General features: G+C 55.5%; 1 protein-coding gene across 2 annotated transcripts in view; it reads left to right on the forward strand.

Annotated features, from left to right (window-relative positions):
- lratb.1 (lecithin retinol acyltransferase b, tandem duplicate 1) overlaps positions 1-22,743 on the forward strand; it is a 345,236-nt gene that overhangs the window by 313,033 nt on the left and 9,460 nt on the right. The window lies entirely within an intron of this gene.

Below are 22,743 nucleotides of genomic sequence, written 5' to 3' on the forward strand. Positions count from 1 at the left end.
ACCGGCAGGTCGTGCATCTCTGTTCAGTATCACTGTATCACTGGCCAGTCCGGCAGCATAGTTCAGTCTCCTGTATCGCCGGCCGGTGCTGCACATCCGTTCAGTCTCCTGTATCACTGGCCAGTCCTGCATCTCAATTCAGTCTCCTGTATCACTGGCCAGTCCTGCATCTCTGATCAGTCTCGTGTATCATCGGTCGGTCCTGCACCTCAGTTCAGATCCTGTATCAACAGCCGGAGAGGCATATCAGTTCAGTCTCCTGTATCACCGGCCGGTCCTGCACCTCAGTTCAGTCTCCTGTATCGCCGGCCTGTCCTGCACCTCAGTTCAGTCTCCTTTATCGCCGGCCAGTCCTGCACCTCAGTTCAGTCTCCTGCATCACAGGCCAGTCCTGCATCTCAGTTCAATCTCTTCTATCACTGGCTGGTCCTGCACCTCAGTTCAGTATCACTGTATCTCTGGCGACTCCTTCACCTCAGTTCAGTCTCCTGTATCACCGGCCGGTCCTGCACCTCAGGTCAGATCCTGTATCACCGGCCGGTCCTACACCTCACTTCAGTCTCCTGTATCACCGGCCGGTCCTGCAACTCTGTTCAGTCTCCTTTATCACCGGCTGGTCCTCCATCTCAGTTCAGTCTCCTGTATCACCGGCTGGTCCTGCACCTCAGTTCAGTCTCCTGTATCACGGGCTGGTCGTGCATCTCTGTTCAGATCCTGCATCAACAGCCGGACAGGCATATCAGTCCAGTCCCCTGTATCACCGGCCGGTCCTGCACCTCAGTTCAGTCTCCTGTATCACCGGCCGGTCCTGCACCTCAGTTCAGTATCACTGTATCACCGGCCGGTCCTGCACCTCAGTTCAGTCTCCTGTATCGCTGGCTGGTCCTACACCTCAGTAAAGTCTCTATCACCGGCCAGTTCTGCATCTCAGTTCAGTCTCCTGTATCACCGGCCAGCCCTGCATCTCAGTTCAGTCTCCTGTATCACCAGCCAGACTTGCACCTCAGTTCAATCTCCTGGATCGCCGGCCGGTCCTGCACCTCAGTCCAGTATCACTGTATCGCTGGCCGGCCCTTCACCTCAGTTCAGTCTCCTCTATCACCGGCCGGTCCTGCACCTCAGTTCAGTCTCCTGTATCACCGGCCAGTCGTGCATCTCAGTTCAGTCTCCTGTATCACCGGCCAGTCCTGCACCTGAGATCAGTCTTTTTCACCGGCCGGTCCTGCACCTGAGTTCAGTCTCCTGGATCGCCGGTGGGTCCTGCACCTCAGTTCAGTCTCCTGTATCACTGGCCAGTCCTGCATCTCAGTTCAGTCTCTATCACCGGCCAGTCCTGCACCTCAGTCCAGTATCGCTGTATCGCCGGCTGGTCCTTCACCTCAGTTCAGTCTCCTCTATCACCGGCCGGTCCTGCACCTCAGTTCAGTATCACTGTATCACTGGCGACTCCTGCACCTCAGTTCAGTCTCCTCTATCACCAGCCGGTCCTGCACCTAGTTCAGTATCACTGTTTAACTGCAACTCCTGCACCTCATTTCAGTCTCCTGGATCACCAGCCGGTTGTGCACCTCTATTCAGTATCACTGTATCACTGGCTGGTCCGGCAGTTCAGTTCAATCTCCTCTATCACTTGCTGGTCCTGCACCTCAGTTCAGTATCACTGTATCTCTGGCCAGTTCTGCACCTCAGTTCAATCTCCTGTATCACCGGCCTGTCCTGCACCTCAGTTCAGTATCACTGTATCCCCAGCCTGTCCTGCATCTCAGTTCAGTCTCCCGTATCACGGGTTGGTCCTGCACCTCAGTTCAGTATCACTGTATCCCTGGCCTGTCCTGCATCTCATTTCAGTCTCCTTTATCAGCGGCCGGTCCTGCACCTCAGTTCAGTCTCCTGTATCGCCGGCCTGTCCTGCACCTCAGTTCAGTCTCCTCTATCACTGGCTGGTCCTGCACCTCAATTCAGTATCACTGTATCTCTGGCGACTCCTTCACCTCAGTTCAGTCTCCTGTATCGCCAGCCAGTCCTGCACCTCAGTTCAGTCTCCTGTATCACCGGCCAGTCCTGCATCTCAGTTCAATCTCCTCTATCACTGGCCGGCACTGCACCTCAGTTCAGTATCACTGTATCACCGGCCAGTCCTGCATCTCAGTCCAGTCTCTATCACTGGCCAGTCATGCACCTCAGTAAGGCTCTATCACCGGCCGGTCCTGCATCTCTGTTCAGTCTCCTGTATCACCGGCCAGTCCTGCACCGCAGTTCAGTCTCCTGTAACATTGGCCGGTCCTGCACCTCAGTTCAGTATCGCTGTATCGCCGGCTGGTCCTTCATCTCAGTTCAGCCTCCTGTATCGCCGGCTGGTCCTTCACCTCAGTTCAGCCTCCTCCATCACCGGCCGGTCCTGCACCTCAGTTCAGTCTCCTGTATCACCGGCCGGTCGTGCATCTCTGTTCAGTCTCCTGTATCACCGGCCAGTCCTGCACCGCAGTTCAGTCTCCTGTAACTTTGGCTGGTCCTGCACCTCAGTTCAGTATCACTGTAACACCAGCCGGTCCGGCACCTCAGTTCAGTCTCCTATATCACCGGCAGGTCGTGCATCTCTGTTCAGTATCACTGTATCACTGGCCAGTCCGGCAGCATAGTTCAGTCTCCTGTATCGCCGGCCGGTGCTGCACATCCGTTCAGTCTCCTGTATCACTGGCCAGTCCTGCATCTCAATTCAGTCTCCTGTATCACTGGCCAGTCCTGCATCTCTGATCAGTCTCGTGTATCATCGGTCGGTCCTGCACCTCAGTTCAGATCCTGTATCAACAGCCGGAGAGGCATATCAGTTCAGTCTCCTGTATCACCGGCCGGTCCTGCACCTCAGTTCAGTCTCCTGTATCGCCGGCCTGTCCTGCACCTCAGTTCAGTCTCCTTTATCGCCGGCCAGTCCTGCACCTCAGTTCAGTCTCCTGCATCACAGGCCAGTCCTGCATCTCAGTTCAATCTCTTCTATCACTGGCTGGTCCTGCACCTCAGTTCAGTATCACTGTATCTCTGGCGACTCCTTCACCTCAGTTCAGTCTCCTGTATCACCGGCCGGTCCTGCACCTCAGGTCAGATCCTGTATCACCGGCCGGTCCTACACCTCACTTCAGTCTCCTGTATCACCGGCCGGTCCTGCAACTCTGTTCAGTCTCCTTTATCACCGGCTGGTCCTCCATCTCAGTTCAGTCTCCTGTATCACCGGCTGGTCCTGCACCTCAGTTCAGTCTCCTGTATCACGGGCTGGTCGTGCATCTCTGTTCAGATCCTGCATCAACAGCCGGACAGGCATATCAGTCCAGTCCCCTGTATCACCGGCCGGTCCTGCACCTCAGTTCAGTCTCCTGTATCACCGGCCGGTCCTGCACCTCAGTTCAGTATCACTGTATCACCGGCCGGTCCTGCACCTCAGTTCAGTCTCCTGTATCGCTGGCTGGTCCTACACCTCAGTAAAGTCTCTATCACCGGCCAGTTCTGCATCTCAGTTCAGTCTCCTGTATCACCGGCCAGCCCTGCATCTCAGTTCAGTCTCCTGTATCACCAGCCAGACTTGCACCTCAGTTCAATCTCCTGGATCGCCGGCCGGTCCTGCACCTCAGTCCAGTATCACTGTATCGCTGGCCGGCCCTTCACCTCAGTTCAGTCTCCTCTGTCACCGGCCGGTCCTGCACCTCAGTTCAGTCTCCTGTATCACCGGCCAGTCGTGCATCTCAGTTCAGTCTCCTGTATCACCGGCCAGTCCTGCACCTGAGATCAGTCTTTTTCACCGGCCGGTCCTGCACCTGAGTTCAGTCTCCTGGATCGCCGGTGGGTCCTGCACCTCAGTTCAGTCTCCTGTATCACTGGCCAGTCCTGCATCTCAGTTCAGTCTCTATCACCGGCCAGTCCTGCACCTCAGTCCAGTATCGCTGTATCGCCGGCTGGTCCTTCACCTCAGTTCAGTCTCCTCTATCACCGGCCGGTCCTGCACCTCAGTTCAGTATCACTGTATCACTGGCGACTCCTGCACCTCAGTTCAGTCTCCTCTATCACCAGCCGGTCCTGCACCTAGTTCAGTATCACTGTTTAACTGCAACTCCTGCACCTCATTTCAGTCTCCTGGATCACCAGCCGGTTGTGCACCTCTATTCAGTATCACTGTATCACTGGCTGGTCCGGCAGATCAGTTCAATCTCCTCTATCACTTGCTGGTCCTGCACCTCAGTTCAGTATCACTGTATCTCTGGCCAGTTCTGCACCTCAGTTCAATCTCCTGTATCACCGGCCTGTCCTGCACCTCAGTTCAGTATCACTGTATCCCCAGCCTGTCCTGCATCTCAGTTCAGTCTCCCGTATCACGGGTTGGTCCTGCACCTCAGTTCAGTATCACTGTATCCCTGGCCTGTCCTGCATCTCATTTCAGTCTCCTTTATCAGCGGCCGGTCCTGCACCTCAGTTCAGTCTCCTGTATCGCCGGCCTGTCCTGCACCTCAGTTCAGTCTCCTCTATCACTGGCTGGTCCTGCACCTCAATTCAGTATCACTGTATCTCTGGCGACTCCTTCACCTCAGTTCAGTCTCCTGTATCGCCAGCCAGTCCTGCACCTCAGTTCAGTCTCCTGTATCACCGGCCAGTCCTGCATCTCAGTTCAATCTCCTCTATCACTGGCCGGCACTGCACCTCAGTTCAGTATCACTGTATCACCGGCCAGTCCTGCATCTCAGTCCAGTCTCTATCACTGGCCAGTCATGCACCTCAGTAAGGCTCTATCACCGGCCGGTCCTGCATCTCAGTTCAGTCTCTATCACCAGTCGGTCCTGCACCTGACTTCAGTCTCCTATAACACCGGCTGGTCCTGCACCTCAGTTCAGTCTCCAGCATCACCAGCCAGACTTGCACCTCAGTTCAGTCTCCTGGATCGCTGTCCGGTCCTGCACCTCAGTTCAGTCTCCTGTCTCTCAGGCCGGTCCTGCATCTCAGTTCAATCTCCTCTTTCACTGGCTGGTCCTGCACCTCAGTTCAGTATCACTGTATCTCTGGTGACACTTTCACCTCAGTTCAGACTCCTGTGTCGCCGGCCGGTCCTGCACCTCAGTTCAGATCCTTTATCACCGGCCAGTCCTTCACCTCAGTTCAGTCTCCTCTATCACCGGCCGGTCCTGCATCTCAGTTCAATCTGCTCTATCACCGGCCGGTCCTGCACCTCAGTTCAGTCTCCTGTATCACTGGCCAGTACTGCATCTCAGTTCAGTCTCTATCACCGGCCAGTCCTGCACCTCAGTAAAGTCTCTATCACCGGCCGGTCCTGCATCTCAGTTCAGTCTCTATCACCGGCCAGTCCTGCACCTCAGTTCAGTTTCTATCACCAGCTGGTCCTGCACCTGACTTCAGTCTCCTATAACACCGGCTGGTCCTGCACCTCAGTTCAGTCTCCTGGATTGCTGTCCGTTCCTGCACCTCAGTTCAGTCTCCTGTCTCTCAGGCCGGTCCTTCACCTCAGTTCAGTCTCCTCTATCACTGGCTGGTCCTGCACCTCAGTTCAGTATCACTGTATCTCTGGTGACACCTTCACCTCAGTTCAGACTCCTGTGTCGCCGGCCGGTCCTGCACCTCAGTTCAGTCTCCTGTATCACCGGCCGGTCGTGCATCTCTGTTCAGTCTCCTGTATCACCGGCCAGTCCTGCACCGCAGTTCAGTCTCCTGTAACATTGGCCGGTCCTGCACCTCAGTTCAGTATCGCTGTATCGCCGGCTGGTCCTTCATCTCAGTTCAGCCTCCTGTATCGCCGGCTGGTCCTTCACCTCAGTTCAGCCTCCTCTATCACCGGCCGGTCCTGCACCTCAGTTCAGTCTCCTGTAACATTGGCCGGTCCTGCACCTCAGTTCAATATCACTGTAACACCAGCCGGTCCTGCACCTCAGTTCAGTCTCCTATATCACCGGCAGGTCGTGCATCTCTGTTCAGTATCACTTTATCACTGGCCAGTCCGGCAGCATAGTTCAGTCTCCTGTATCGCCGGCCGGTGCTGCACATCCGTTCAGTCTCCTGTATCACCGGCCAGGCCTGCATCTCAATTCAGTCTCCTGTATCACTGGCCAGTCCTGCATCTCTGATCAGTCTCGTGTATCATCGGTCGGTCCTGCACCTCAGTTCAGATCCTGTATCAACAGCCGGAGAGGCATATCAGTTCAGTCTCCTGTATCACCGGCCGGTCCTGCACCTCAGTTCAGTCTCCTGTATCGCCGGCCTGTCCTGCACCTCAGTTCAGTCTCCTTTATCGCCGGCCAGTCCTGCACCTCAGTTCAGTCTCCTGTATCACAGGCCAGTCCTGCATCTCAGTTCAATCTCCTCTATCACTGGCTGGTCCTGCACCTCAGTTCAGTATCACTGTATCTCTGGCGACGCCTTCACCTCAGTTCAGTCTCCTGTATCACCGGCCGGTCCTGCACCTCAGTTCAGATCCTGTATCACCGGCCGGTCCTACACCTCACTTCAGTCTCCTGTATCACCGGCCGGTCCTGCAACTCTGTTCAGTCTCATTTATCACCGGCCGGTCCTGCACCTCAGTTCAGTCTCCTGTATCACCGGCCGGTCGTGCATCTCTGTTCAGTCTCCTGTATCACCGGCCAGTCCTGCACCGCAGTTCAGTCTCCTGTAACTTTGGCTGGTCCTGCACCTCAGTTCAGTATCACTGTAACACCAGCCGGTCCGGCACCTCAGTTCAGTCTCCTATATCACCGGCAGGTCGTGCATCTCTGTTCAGTATCACTGTATCACTGGCCAGTCCGGCAGCATAGTTCAGTCTCCTGTATCGCCGGCCGGTGCTGCACATCCGTTCAGTCTCCTGTATCACCGGCCAGTCCTGCATCTCAATTCAGTCTCCTGTATCACTGGCCAGTCCTGCATCTCTGATCAGTCTCGTGTATCATCGGTCGGTCCTGCACCTCAGTTCAGATCCTGTATCAACAGCCGGAGAGGCATATCAGTTCAGTCTCCTGTATCACCGGCCGGTCCTGCACCTCAGTTCAGTCTCCTGTATCGCCGGCCTGTCCTGCACCTCAGTTCAGTCTCCTTTATCGCCGGCCAGTCCTGCACCTCAGTTCAGTCTCCTGTATCACAGGCCAGTCCTGCATCTCAGTTCAATCTCTTCTATCACTGGCTGGTCCTGCACCTCAGTTCAGTATCACTGTATCTCTGGCGACTCCTTCACCTCAGTTCAGTCTCCTGTATCACCGGCCGGTCCTGCACCTCAGGTCAGATCCTGTATCACCGGCCGGTCCTACACCTCACTTCAGTCTCCTGTATCACCGGCCGGTCCTGCAACTCTGTTCAGTCTCCTTTATCACCGGCTGGTCCTCCATCTCAGTTCAGTCTCCTGTATCACCGGCTGGTCCTGCACCTCAGTTCAGTCTCCTGTATCACGGGCTGGTCGTGCATCTCTGTTCAGATCCTGCATCAACAGCCGGACAGGCATATCAGTCCAGTCCCCTGTATCACCGGCCAGTCCAGCATCTCAGTTCAATCTCCTCTATCACCGGCCGGTCCTGCACCTCAGTTCAGTATCACTGTATCACCGGCCGGTCCTGCACCTCAGTTCAGTCTCCTGTATCGCTGGCTGGTCCTACACCTCAGTAAAGTCTCTATCACCGGCCAGTTCTGCATCTCAGTTCAGTCTCCTGTATCACCGGCCAGCCCTGCATCTCAGTTCAGTCTCTATCACCAGCAGGTCCTGCACCTGAGTTCAGTCTCCTATAACACCGGCTGGTCCTGCACCTCAGTTCAGTCTCCTGTATCACCAGCCAGACTTGCACCTCAGTTCAATCTCCTGGATCGCCGGCCGGTCCTGCACCTCAGTCCAGTATCACTGTATCGCTGGCCGACCCTTCACCTCAGTTCAGTCTCCTCTATCACCGGCCGGTCCTGCACCTCAGTTCAGTCTCCTGTATCACCGGCCAGTCGTGCATCTCAGTTCAGTCTCCTGTATCACCGGCCAGTCCTGCACCTGAGATCAGTCTTTTTCACCGGCCGGTCCTGCACCTGAGTTCAGTCTCCTGGATCGCCGGCGGGTCCTGCACCTCAGTTCAGTCTCCTGGATCACCGGCCGGTCCTTCACCTCAGTTCAGTCTCCTCTATCACCGGCCGGTCCTGTACCTCAGTTCAGTCTCCTATATCACTGGCCAGTCCTGCATCTCTGATCAGTCTTGTGTGTCATCAGTCGATCCTGCTCCTCAGTTCAGATCCTGTATCAACAGCCGGACAGGCATATCAGTTCAGTCTCCTGTATCGCTGGCCTGTCCTGCACCTCAGTTCAGTCTCCTTTATCGCTGGCCGGTCCTGCACCTCAGTTGAGTCTCCTGTATCACAGGCCAGTCCTGCATCTCAGTTCAATCTGCTCTATCACCGGCCGGTCCTGCACCTCAGTTCAGTCTCCTGTATCACTGGCCAGTCCTGCATCTCAGTTCAGTCTCTATCACCGGCCAGTCCTGCACCTCAGTAAAGTCTCTATCACCGGCCGGTCCTGCATCTCAGTTCAGTCTCTATCACCGGCCAGTCCTGCACCTCAGTTCAGTTTCTATCACCAGCTGGTCCTGCACCTGACTTCAGTCTCCTATAACACCGGCTGGTCCTGCACCTCAGTTCAGTCTCCTGTATCACCAGCCAGACTTGCACCTCAGTTCAGTCTCCTGGATTGCTGTCCGTTCCTGCACCTCAGTTCAGTCTCCTGTCTCTCAGGCCGGTCCTTCACCTCAGTTCAGTCTCCTCTATCACTGGCTGGTCCTGCACCTCAGTTCAGTATCACTGTATCTCTGGTGACACCTTCACCTCAGTTCAGACTCCTGTGTCGCCGGCCGGTCCTACACCTCAGTTCAGTCTCCTGTATCACCGGCCGGTCGTGCATCTCTGTTCAGTCTCCTGTATCACCGGCCAGTCCTGCACCGCAGTTCAGTCTCCTGTAACATTGGCCGGTCCTGCACCTCAGTTCAGTATCACTGTAACACCAGCCGGTCCTGCACCTCAGTTCAGTCTCCTATATCACCGGCAGGTCGTGCATCTCTGTTCAGTATCACTGTATCACTGGCCAGTCCGGCAGCATAGTTCAGTCTCCTGTATCGCCGGCCGGTGCTGCACATCCGTTCAGTCTCCTGTATCACCGGCCAGGCCTGCATCTCAATTCAGTCTCCTGTATCACTGGCCAGTCCTGCATCTCTGATCAGTCTCGTGTATCATCGGTCGGTCCTGCACCTCAGTTCAGATCCTGTATCAACAGCCGGAGAGGCATATCAGTTCAGTCTCCTGTATCACCGGCCGGTCCTGCACCTCAGTTCAGTCTCCTGTATCGCCGGCCTGTCCTGCACCTCAGTTCAGTCTCCTTTATCGCCGGCCAGTCCTGCACCTCAGTTCAGTCTCCTGTATCACAGGCCAGTCCTGCATCTCAGTTCAATCTCCTCTATCACTGGCTGGTCCTGCACCTCAGTTCAGTATCACTGTATCTCTGGCGACTCCTTCACCTCAGTTCAGTCTCCTGTATCACCGGCCGGTCCTGCACCTCAGTTCAGATCCTGTATCACCGGCCGGTCCTACACCTCACTTCAGTCTCCTGTATCACCGGCCGGTCCTGCAACTCTGTTCAGTCTCATTTATCACCGGCCGGTCCTGCACCTCAGTTCAGTCTCCTGTATCACCGGCCGGTCCTGCACCTCAGTTGAGTCTCCTGTATCACAGGCCAGTCCAGCATCTCAGTTCAATCTCCTCTATCACTGGCTGGTCCTGCACCTCAGTTCAGTATCACTGTATCACCGGCCAGTCCTGCACCTCAGTTCAGTCTCCTGTATCACCGGCTGGTCCTGCACCTCAGTTCAGTCTCCTGTATCACCAGCTGGTCGTGCATCACTGTTCAGATCCTGCATCAACAGCCGGACAGGCATATCAGTCCAGTCCCCTGTATCACCGGCCGGTCCTGCACCTCAGTTCAGTCTCCTGTATCACCGGCCAGTCCTGCACCTCAGTTCAGTATCACTGTATCACCGGCCGGTCCTGCACCTCAGTTCAGTCTCCTGTATCGCTGGCTGGTCCTACACCTCAGTAAAGTCTCTATCACCGGCCAATTATGCATCTCAGTTCAGTCTCCTGTATCACCGGCCAGCCCTGCATCTCAGTTCAGTCTCTATCACCAGCAGGTCCTGCACCTGAGTTCAGTCTCCTATAACACCGGCTGGTCCTACACCTCAGTTCAGTATCACTGTATCGCTGGCCGGCCCTTCACCTCAGTTCAGTCTCCTCTATCACCGGCCGGTCCTGCACCTCAGTTCAGTCTCCTGTATCACCGGCCAGTCGTGCATCTCAGTTCAGTCTCCTGTATCACCGGCCAGTCCTGCACCTGAGATCAGTCTTTTTCACCGGCCGGTCCTGCACCTGAGTTCAGTCTCCTGGATCGCCGGCGGGTCCTGCACCTCAGTTCAGTCTCCTGGATCACCGGCCGGTCCTTCACCTCAGTTCAGTCTCCTCTATCACCGGCCGGTCCTGTACCTCAGTTCAGTCTCCTGTATCACTGGCCAGTCCTGCATCTCTGATCAGTCTTGTGTGTCATCAGTCGATCCTGCTCGTCAGTTCAGATCCTGTATCAACAGCCGGACAGGCATATCAGTTCAGTCTCCTGTATCGCTGGCCTGTCCTGCACCTCAGTTCAGTCTCCTGTATCACAGGCCAGTCCAGCATCTCAGTTCAACCTCCTCTATCACTGGCTGGTCCTGCACCTCAGTTCAGTATCACTGTATCACCGGCCAGTCCTGCACCTCAGTTCAGTCTCCTGTATCGCCAGCCGGTCCTGCACCTCAGTTCAGTCTCCTGCATCACTGCCCAATCGTGCATCTCAGTTCAGTCTCTATCACCGGCCAGTCCTGCACCTCAGTCCAGTATCGCTGTATCGCCGGCTGGTCCTTCACCTCAGTTCAGTCTCCTCTATCACCGGCCGGTCCTGCACCTCAGTTCAGTATCACTGTATCACTGGCGACTCCTGCACCTCAGTTCAGTATCACCAGCCGGTCCTGCACCTAGTTCAGTATCACTGTTTAACTGCAACTCCTGCACCTCATTTCAGTCTCCTGGATCACCAGCCGGTTGTGCACCTCTATTCAGTATCACTGTATCGCTGGCCGACCCTTCACCTCAGTTCAGTCTATTCTATCACCGGCCGGTCCTGCACCTCAGTTCAGTCTCCTGTATCACCGGCCAGTCGTGCATCTCAGTTCAGTCTCCTGTATCACCGGCCAGTCCTGCACCTGAGATCAGTCTTTTTCACCGTCCGGTCCTGCACCTGAGTTCAGTCTCCTGGATCGCCGGCGGGTCCTGCACCTCAGTTCAGTCTCCTGGATCACCGGCCGGTCCTTCACCTCAGTTCAGTCTCCTCTATCACCGGCCGGTCCTGCACCCCAGTTCAGTCTCCTGTATCACTGGCCAGTCCTGCATCTCTGATCAGTCTTGCGTGTCATCAGTCGATCCTGCTCCTCAGTTCAGATCCTGTATCAACAGCCGGACAGGCATATCAGTTCAGTCTCCTGTATCTCTGGCCTGTCCTGCACCTCAGTTCAGTCTCCTTTATCGCTGGCCGGTCCTGCACCTCAGTTGAGTCTCCTGTATCACAGGCCAGTCCAGCATCTCAGTTCAATCTCCTCTATCACTGGCTGGTCCTGCACCTCAGTTCAGTATCACTGTATCACCGGCCAGTCCTGCACCTCAGTTCAGTCTCCTGTATCGCCAGCCGGTCCTGCACCTCAGTTCAGTCTCCTGTATCGCTGGCCAGTCCTGCATCTCAGTTCAGTCTCTATCACCGGCCAGTCCTGCACCTCAGTCCAGTATCGCTGTATCGCCGGCTGGTCCTTCACCTCAGTTCAGTCTCCTATATCACCGGCAGGTCGTGCATCTCTGTTCAGTATCACTGTATCACTGGCCAGTCACACAGCATAGTTCAGTCTCCTGTATCGCCGGCCGGTGCTGCACATCCGTTCAGTCTCCTGTATCACCGGCCAGTCCTGCATCTCAATTCAGTCTCCTGTATCGCCGACCTGTCCTGCACCTCAGTTCAGTCTCCTTTATCGCCGGCCAGTCCTGCACCTCAGTTCAGTCTCCTGTATCACAGGCCAGTCCTGCATCTCAGTTCAATCTCCTCTATCACTGGCTGGTCCTGCACCTCAGTTCAGTATCACTGTATCTCTGGCGAATCCTTCACCTCAGTTCAGTCTCCTGTATCACTGGCCGGTCCTGCACCTCAGTTCAGATCCTGTATCACCGGCCGGTCCTACACCTCACTTCAGTCTCCTGTATCACCGGCCGGTCCTGCAACTCTGTTCAGTCTCATTTATCACCGGCCGGTCCTGCACCTCAGTTCAGTCTCCTCTACCACTGGCTGGTACTGCACCTCAGTTCAGTATCACTGTATCACCGGCCAGTCCTGCACCTCAGTTCAGTCTCCTGTATCGCCAGTCGGTCCTGCACCTCAGTTCAGTCTCCTGTATCACTGGCCAGTCATGCACCTCAGTAAGGCTCTATCACCGGCTGGACCTGCATCTCAGTTCAGTCTCTATCACCAGTCGGCCCTGCACCTGACTTCAGACTCCTATAACACCGGCTGGTCCTGCACCTCAGTTCAGTCTCCAGCATTACCAGCCAGACTTGCACCTCAGTTCAGTCTCCTGGATCGCTGTCCGGTCCTGCACCTCAGTTCAGTCTCCTGTCTCTCAGGCCGGTCCTGCATCTCAGTTCAATCTCCTCTTTCACTGGCTGGTCCTGCACCTCAGTTCAGTATCACTGTATCTCTGGTGACACTTTCACCTCAGTTCAGACTCCTGTGTTGCCGGCCGGTCCTGCACCTCAGTTCAGATCCTTTATCACCGGCCAGTCCTTCACCTCAGTTCAGTCTCCTCTATCACCGGCCGGTCCTGCAACTCAGTTCAGTCTCCTGTATCACCGGCCGGTCGTGCATCTCTGTTCAGTCTCCTGTATCACCGGCCAGTCCTGCACCTCAGTTCAGTCTCCTGTAACATTGGCCGGTCCTGCACCTCAGTTCAGTGTCACTGTAACACCAGCCGGTCCTGCACCTCAGTTCAGTCTCCTATATCACCGGCAGGTCGTGCATCTCTGTTCAGTATCACTGTATCACTGGCCAGTCACACAGCATAGTTCAGTCTCCTGTATCACCGGCCAGTCCTGCATCTCAATTCAGTCTCCTGTATCACCGGCCAGTCCTGCATCTCAGTTCAATCTGCTCTATCACCGGCCGGTCCTGCACCTCAGTTCAGTCTCCTGTATCACTGGCCAGTCCTGCATCTCAGTTCAGTCTCTATCACCGGCCAGTCCTGCACCTCAGTAAAGTCTCTATCACCGGCCGGTCCTGCATCTCAGTTCAGTCTCTATCACCAGCCTGTCCTGCACCTCAGTTCAGTTTCTATCACCAGCTGGTCCTGCACCTGACTTCAGTCTCCTATAACACCGGCTGGTCCTGCACCTCAGTTCAGTCTCCTGTATCACCAGCCAGACTTGCACCTTAGTTCAGTCTCCTGGATTGCTGTCCGTTCCTGCACCTCAGTTCAGTCTCCTGTCTCTCAGGCCGGTCCTTCACCTCAGTTCAGTCTCCTGTATCACCGGCCGGTCGTGCATCTCTGTTCAGTCTCCTGTATCACCGGCCAGTCCTGCACCGCAGTTCAGTCTCCTGTAACTTTGGCTGGTCCTGCACCTCAGTTCAGTATCACTGTAACACCAGCCGGTCCGGCACCTCAGTTCAGTCTCCTGTATCACCGGCCGGTCGTGCATCTCTGTTCAGTCTCCTGTATCACCGGCCAGTCCTGCACCGCAGTTCAGTCTCCTGTAACATTGGCCGGTCCTGCACCTCAGTTCAGTATCGCTGTATCGCCGGCTGGTCCTTCACCTCAGTTCAGCCTCCTGTATCACCGGCCGGTCCTGCACCTCAGTTCAGTCTCCTGTATCACCGGCCGGTCGTGCATCTCTGTTCAGTCTCCTGTATCACCGGCCAGTCCTGCACCGCAGTTCAGTCTCCTGTAACATTGGCCGGTCCTGCACCTCAGTTCAGTATCACTGTAACACCAGCCGGTCCTGCACCTCAGTTCAGTCTCCTATATCACCGGCAGGTCGTGCATCTCTGTTCAGTATCACTGTATCACCGGCCGGTCCTGCACCTCAGTTCAGAATCACTGTATCGCCGGCCAGTCCTGCACCTCAGTTCAGTCTCCTGTATCACAGGCCAGTCCTGCATCTCAGTTCAATCTCCTCTATCACTGGCTGGTCCTGCACCTCAGTTCAGTATCACTGTATCTCTGGCGACTCCTTCACCTCAATTCAGTCTCCTGTATCACCGGCCGGTCCTGCACCTCACTTCAGATCCTGTATCACCGGCCGGTCCTACACCTCACTTCAGTCTCCTGTATCACCGGCCTGTCCTGCAACTCTGTTCAGTCTCATTTATCACCGGCCGGTCCTGCACCTCAGTTCAGTCTCCTGTATCACCGGCCGGTCCTCCATCTCAGTTCAGTCTCCTGTATCACCGGCTGGTCCTGCACCTCAGTTCAGTCTCCTGTATCACCGGCTGGTTGTGCATCTCTGTTCAGATCCTGCATCAACAGCCGGACAGGCATATCAGTCCAGTCCCCTGTATCACCGGCCGGTCCTGCACCTCAGTTCAGTCTCCTGTATCATCGGCCGGTCCTGCACCTCAGTTCAGTATCACTGTATCACCGGCCGGTCCTGCACCTCAGTTCAGTCTCCTCTATCGCTGGCTGGTCCTACACCTCAGTAAAGTCTCTATCACCGGCCAGTTCTGCATCTCAGTTCAGTCTCCTGTATCACTGGCCAGTCCTGCATCTCAGTTCAGTCTCTATCACCGGCCAGTCCTGCACCTCAGTCCAGTATCGCTGTATCGCCGGCTGGTCCTTCACCTCAGTTCAGTCTCCTCTATCACCGGCCGGTCCTGCACCTCAGTTCAGTATCACTGTATCACTGGCGACTCCTGCACCTCAGTTCAGTCTCCTCTATCACCAGCCGGTCCTGCACCTAGTTCAGTATCACTGTTTAACTGCAACTCCTGCACCTCATTTCAGTCTCCTGGATCACCAGCCGGTTGTGCACCTCTATTCAGTATCACTGTATCACTGGCTGGTCCGGCAGTTCAGTTCAATCTCCTCTATCACTTGCTGGTCCTGCACCTCAGTTCAGTATCACTGTATCTCTGGCCAGTTCTGCACCTCAGTTCAATCTCCTGTATCACCGGCCTGTCCTGCACCTCAGTTCAGTATCACTGTATCCCCAGCCTGTCCTGCATCTCAGTTCAGTCTCCCGTATCACGGGTTGGTCCTGCACCTCAGTTCAGTATCGCTGTATCGCCGGCTGGTCCTTCACCTCAGTTCAGCCTCCTGTATCACCGGCCGGTCCTGCACCTCAGTTCAGTCTCCTGTATCACCGGCCGGTCGTGCATCTCTGTTCAGTCTCCTGTATCACCGGCCAGTCCTGCACCGCAGTTCAGTCTCCTGTAACATTGGCCGGTCCTGCACCTCAGTTCAGTATCACTGTAACACCAGCCGTTCCTGCACCTCAGTTCAGTCTCCTATATCACCGGCAGGTCGTGCATCTCTGTTCAGTATCACTGTATCACCGGCCGGTCCTGCACCTCAGTTCAGTATCACTGTATCGCCGGCCAGTCCTGCACCTCAGTTCAGTCTCCTGTATCACAGGCCAGTCCTGCATCTCAGTTCAATCTCCTCTATCACTGGCTGGTCCTGCACCTCAGTTCAGTATCACTGTATCTCTGGCGACTCCTTCACCTCAATTCAGTCTCCTGTATCACCGGCCGGTCCTGCACCTCAGTTCAGATCCTGTATCACCGGCCGGTCCTACACCTCACTTCAGTCTCCTGTATCACCGGCCTGTCCTGCAACTCTGTTCAGTCTCATTTATCACCGGCCGGTCCTGCACCTCAGTTCAGTCTCCTGTATCACCGGCCGGTCCTCCATCTCAGTTCAGTCTCCTGTATCACCGGCTGGTCCTGCACCTCAGTTCAGTCTCCTGTATCACCGGCTGGTTGTGCATCTCTGTTCAGATCCTGCATCAACAGCCGGACAGGCATATCAGTCCAGTCCCCTGTATCACCGGCCGGTCCTGCACCTCAGTTCAGTCTCCTGTATCATCGGCCGGTCCTGCACCTCAGTTCAGTATCACTGTATCACCGGCCGGTCCTGCACCTCAGTTCAGTCTCCTCTATCGCTGGCTGGTCCTACACCTCAGTAAAGTCTCTATCACCGGCCAGTTCTGCATCTCAGTTCAGTCTCCTGTATCACTGGCCAGTCCTGCATCTCAGTTCAGTCTCTATCACCGGCCAGTCCTGCACCTCAGTCCAGTATCGCTGTATCGCCGGCTGGTCCTTCACCTCAGTTCAGTCTCCTCTATCACCAGCCGGTCCTGCACCTCAGTTCAGTATCACTGTATCACTGGCGACTCCTGCACCTCAGTTCAGTCTCCTCTATCACCAGCCGGTCCTGCACCTAGTTCAGTATCACTGTTTAACTGCAACTCCTGCACCTCATTTCAGTCTCCTGGATCACCAGCCGGTTGTGCACCTCTATTCAGTATCACTGTATCACTGGCTGGTCCGGCAGTTCAGTTCAATCTCCTCTATCACTTGCTGGTCCTGCACCTCAGTTCAGTATCACTGTATCTCTGGCCAGTTCTGCACCTCAGTTCAATCTCCTGTATCACCGGCCTGTCCTGCACCTCAGTTCAGTATCACTGTATCCCCAGCCTGTCCTGCATCTCAGTTCAGTCTCCCGTATCACGGGTTGGTCCTGCACCTCAGTTCAGTATCACTGTATCCCTGGCCTGTCCTGCATCTCATTTCAGTCTCCTTTATCAGCGGCCGGTCCTGCACCTCAGTTCAGTCTCCTGTATCGCCGGCCTGTCCTGCACCTCAGTTCAGTCTCCTCTATCACTGGCTGGTCCTGCACCTCAATTCAGTATCACTGTATCTCTGGCGACGCCTTCACCTCAGTTCAGTCTCCTGTATCGCCAGCCAGTCCTGCACCTCAGTTCAGTCTCCTGTATCACCGGCCAGTCCTGCATCTCAGTTCAATCTCCTCTATCACTGGCCGGCACTGCACCTCAGTTCAGTATCACTGTATCACCGGCCAGTCCTGCATCTCAGTCCAGTCTCTATCACTGGCCAGTCATGCACCTCAGTAAGGCTCTATCACCGGCCGGTCCTGCATCTCAGTTCAGTCTCTATCACCAGTCGGTCCTGCACCTGACTTCAGTCTCCTATAACACCGGCTGGTCCTGCACCTCAGTTCAGTCTCCAGCATCACCAGCCAGACTTGCACCTCAGTTCAGTCTCCTGGATCGCTGTCCGGTCCTGCACCTCAGTTCAGTCTCCTGTCTCTCAGGCCGGTCCTGCATCTCAGTTCAATCTCCTCTTTCACTGGCTGGTCCTGCACCTCAGTTCAGTATCACTGTATCTCTGGTGACACTTTCACCTCAGTTCAGACTCCTGTGTCGCCGGCCGGTCCTGCACCTCAGTTCAGATCCTTTATCACCGGCCAGTCCTTCACCTCAGTTCAGTCTCCTCTATCACCGGCCGGTCCTGCATCTCAGTTCAATCTGCTCTATCACCGGCCGGTCCTGCACCTCAGTTCAGTCTCCTGTATCACTGGCCAGTACTGCATCTCAGTTCAGTCTCTATCACCGGCCAGTCCTGCACCTCAGTAAAGTCTCTATCACCGGCCGGTCCTGCATCTCAGTTCAGTCTCTATCACCGGCCAGTCCTGCACCTCAGTTCAGTTTCTATCACCAGCTGGTCCTGCACCTGACTTCAGTCCCCTATAACACCGGCTGGTCCTGCACCTCAGTTCAGTCTCCTGGATTGCTGTCCGTTCCTGCACCTCAGTTCAGTCTCCTGTCTCTCAGGCCGGTCCTTCACCTCAGTTCAGTCTCCTCTATCACTGGCTGGTCCTGCACCTCAGTTCAGTATCACTGTATCTCTGGTGACACCTTCACCTCAGTTCAGACTCCTGTGTCGCCGGCCGGTCCTGCACCTCAGTTCAGTCTCCTGTATCACCGGCCGGTCGTGCATCTCTGTTCAGTCTCCTGTATCACCGGCCAGTCCTGCACCGCAGTTCAGTCTCCTGTAACATTGGCCGGTCCTGCACCTCAGTTCAGTATCGCTGTATCTCCGGCTGGTCCTTCATCTCAGTTCAGCCTCCTGTATCGCCGGCTGGTCCTTCACCTCAGTTCAGCCTCCTCTATCACCGGCCGGTCCTGCACCTCAGTTCAGTCTCCTGTATCACCGGCCGGTCGTGCATCTCTGTTCAGTCTCCTGTATCACCGGCCAGTCCTGCACCGCAGTTCAGTCTCCTGTAACTTTGGCTGGTCCTGCACCTCAGTTCAGTATCACTGTAACACCAGCCGGTCCGGCACCTCAGTTCAGTCTCCTATATCACCGGCAGGTCGTGCATCTCTGTTCAGTATCACTGTATCACTGGCCAGTCCGGCAGCATAGTTCAGTCTCCTGTATCGCCGGCCGGTGCTGCACATCCGTTCAGTCTCCTGTATCACCGGCCAGTCCTGCATCTCAATTCAGTCTCCTGTATCACTGGCCAGTCCTGCATCTCTGATCAGTCTCGTGTATCATCGGTCGGTCCTGCACCTCAGTTCAGATCCTGTATCAACAGCCGGAGAGGCATATCAGTTCAGTCTCCTGTATCACCGGCCGGTCCTGCACCTCAGTTCAGTCTCCTGTATCGCCGGCCTGTCCTGCACCTCAGTTCAGTCTCCTTTATCGCCAGCCAGTCCTGCACCTCAGTTCAGTCTCCTGTATCACAGGCCAGTCCTGCATCTCAGTTCAATCTCTTCTATCACTGGCTGGTCCTGCAGCTCAGTTCAGTATCACTGTATCTCTGGCGACTCCTTCACCTCAGTTCAGTCTCCTGTATCACCGGCCGGTCCTGCACCTCAGGTCAGATCCTGTATCACCGGCCGGTCCTACACCTCACTTCAGTCTCCTGTATCACCGGCCGGTCCTGCAACTCTGTTCAGTCTCCTTTATCACCGGCTGGTCCTCCATCTCAGTTCAGTCTCCTGTATCACTGGCTGGTCCTGCACCTCAGTTCAGTCTCCTGTATCACGGGCTGGTCGTGCATCTCTGTTCAGATCCTGCATCAACAGCCGGACAGGCATATCAGTCCAGTCCCCTGTATCACCGGCCGGTCCTGCACCTCAGTTCAGTCTCCTGTATCACCGGCCGGTCCTGCACCTCAGTTCAGTATCACTGTATCACCGGCCGGTCCTGCACCTCAGTTCAGTCTCCTGTATCGCTGGCTGGTCCTACACCTCAGTAAAGTCTCTATCACCGGCCAGTTCTGCATCTCAGTTCAGTCTCCTGTATCACCGGCCAGCCCTGCATCTCAGTTCAGTCTCTATCACCAGCAGGTCCTGCACCTGAGTTCAGTCTCCTATAACACCGGCTGGTCCTGCACCTCAGTTCAGTCTCCTGTATCACCAGCCAGACTTGCACCTCAGTTCAATCTCCTGGATCGCCGGCCGGTCCTGCACCTCAGTCCAGTATCACTGTATCGCTGGCCGGCCCTTCACCTCAGTTCAGTCTCCTCTATCACCGGCCGGTCCTGCACCTCAGTTCAGTCTCCTGTATCACCGGCCAGTCGTGCATCTCAGTTCAGTCTCCTGTATCACCGGCCAGTCCTGCACCTGAGATCAGTCTGTTTCACCGGCCGGTCCTGCACCTGAGTTCAGTCTCCTGGATCGCCGGCGGGTCCTGCACCTCAGTTCAGTCTCCTGGATCACCGGCCGGTCCTTCACCTCAGTTCAGTCTCCTCTATCACCGGCCGGTCCTGTACCTTAGTTCAGTCTCCTGTATCACTGGCCAGTCCTGCATCTCTGATCAGTCTTGTGTGTCATCAGTCGATCCTGCTCCTCAGTTCAGATCCTGTATCAACAGCCGGACAGGCATATCAGTTCAGTCTCCTGTATCGCTGGCCTGTCCTGCACCTCAGTTCAGTCTCCTTTATCGCTGGCCGGTCCTGCACCTCAGTTGAGTCTCCTGTATCACAGGCCAGTCCAGCATCTCAGTTCAATCTCCTCTATCACTGGCTGGTCCTGCACCTCAGTTCAGTATCACTGTATCACCGGCCAGTCCTGCACCTCAGTTCAGTCTCATGTATCGCCAGCCGGTCCTGCACCTCAGTTCAGTCTCCTGTATCACAGGCCAGTCCTGCATCTCAGTTCAATCTCTTCTATCACTGGCTGGTCCTGCACCTCAGTTCAGTATCACTGTATCTCTGGCGACTCCTTCACCTCAGTTCAGTCTCCTGTATCACCGGCCGGTCCTGCACCTCAGTTCAGATCCTGTATCACCGGCCGGTCCTACACCTCACTTCAGTCTCCTGTATCACCGGCCGGTCCTGCAACTCTGTTCAGTCTCCTTTATCACCGGCTGGTCCTCCATCTCAGTTCAGTCTCCTGTATCACCGGCTGGTCCTGCACCTCAGTTCAGTCTCCTGTATCACGGGCTGGTCGTGCATCTCTGTTCAGATCCTGCATCAACAGCCGGACAGGCATATCAGTCCAGTCCCCTGTATCACCGGCCGGTCCTGCACCTCAGTTCAGTCTCCTGTATCACCGGCCGGTCCTGCACCTCAATTCAGTATCACTGTATCACCGGCCGGTCCTGCACCTCAGTTCAGTCTCCTCTATCGCTGGCTGGTCCTACACCTCAGTAAAGTCTCTATCACCGGCCAGTTCTGCATCTCAGTTCAGTCTCCTGTATCACCGGCCAGCCCTGCATCTCAGTTCAGTCTCTATCACCAGCAGGTCCTGCACCTGAGTTCAGTCTCCTATAACACCGGCTGGTCCTGCACCTCAGTTCAGTCTCCTGTATCACCAGCCAGACTTGCACCTCAGTTCAATCTCCTGGATCGCCGGCCGGTCCTGCACCTCAGTCCAGTATCACTGTATCGCTGGCCGGCCCTTCACCTCAGTTCAGTCTCCTGTATCACCGGCCAGTCCTGCACCTGAGATCAGTCTTTTTCACCGGCCGGTCCTGCACCTGAGTTCAGTCTCCTGGATCGCCGGCGGGTCCTGCACCTCAGTTCAGTCTCCTGGATCACCGGCCGGTCCTTCACCTCAGTTCAGTCTCCTCTATCACCGGCCGGTCCTGTACCTCAGTTCAGTCTCCTGTATCACTGGCCAGTCCTGCATCTCTGATCAGTCTTGTGTGGCATCAGTCGATCCTGCTCCTCAGTTCAGATCCTGTATCAACAGCCGGACAGGCATATCAGTTCAGTCTCCTGTATCGCTGGCCTGTCCTGCACCTCAGTTCAGTCTCCTTTATCGCTGGCCGGTCCTGCACCTCAGTTGAGTCTCCTGTATCACAGGCCAGTCCAGCATCTCAGTTCAATCTCCTCTCTCACTGGCTGGTCCTGCACCTCAATTCAGTATCACTGTATCTCTGGCGACTCCTTCACCTCAGTTCAGTCTCCTGTATCGCCAGCCAGTCCTGCACCTCAGTTCAGTCTCCTGTATCACCGGCCAGTCCTGCATCTCAGTTCAATCTCCTCTATCACTGGCCGGTACTGCACCTCAGTTCAGTATCACTGTATCACCGGCCAGTCCTGCACCTCAGTTCAGTCTCCTGTATCGCCAGCCGGTCCTGCACCTCAGTTCAGTCTCCTGTATCACTGGCCAGTCCTGCATCTCAGTCCAGTCTCTATCACTGGCCAGTCATGCACCTCAGTAAGGCTCTATCACCGGCCGGTCCTGCATCTCAGTTCAGTCTCTATCACCAGTCGGTCCTGCACCTGACTTCAGTCTCCTATAACACCGGCTGGTCCTGCACCTCAGTTCAGTCTCCAGCATCACCAGCCAGACTTGCACCTCAGTTCAGTATCCTGGATCGCTGTCCGGTCCTGCACCTCAGTTCAGTCTCCTGTCTCTCAGGCCGGTCCTGCATCTCAGTTCAATCTCCTCTTTCACTGGCTGGTCCTGCACCTCAGTTCAGTATCACTGTATCTCTGGTGACACTTTCACCTCAGTTCAGACTCCTGTGTCGCCGGCCGGTCCTGCACCTCAGTTCAGATCCTTTATCACCGGCCAGTCCTTCACCTCAGTTCAGTCTCCTCTATCACCGGCCGGTCCTGCAACTCAGTTCAGTCTCCTGTATCACCGGCCGGTCGTGCATCTCTGTTCAGTCTCCTGTATCACCGGTCAGTCCTGCACCTCAGTTCAGTCTTCTGTAACATTGGCCGGTCCTGCACCTCAGTTCAGTATCACTGTAACACCAGCCGGTCCTGCACCTCAGTTCAGTCTCCTATATCACCGGCAGGTGGTGCATCTCTGTTCAGTATCACTGTATCACTGGCCAGTCACACAGCATAGTTCAGTCTCCTGTATCGCCGGCCGGTGCTGCACATCCGTTCAGTCTCCTGTATCACCGGCCAGTCCTGCATCTCAATTCAGTCTCCTGTATCACCGGCCAGTCCTGCATCTCAGTTCAATCTGCTCTATCACCGGCCGGTCCTGCACCTGAGTTCAGTCTCCTGGATCGCCGGCGGGTCCTGCACCTCAGTTCAGTCTCCTGGATCACTGGCCGGTCCTTCACCTCAGTTCAGTCTCCTCTATCACCGGCCGGTCCTGTACCTCAGTTCAGTCTCCTGTATCACTGGCCAGTCCTGCAAC

The sequence above is a fragment of the Mobula birostris genome, chromosome 4 (assembly GCF_030028105.1).
Source record: "Mobula birostris isolate sMobBir1 chromosome 4, sMobBir1.hap1, whole genome shotgun sequence".
In the NCBI taxonomy this organism is placed as follows: Eukaryota; Metazoa; Chordata; class Chondrichthyes; order Myliobatiformes; family Myliobatidae; genus Mobula; species Mobula birostris.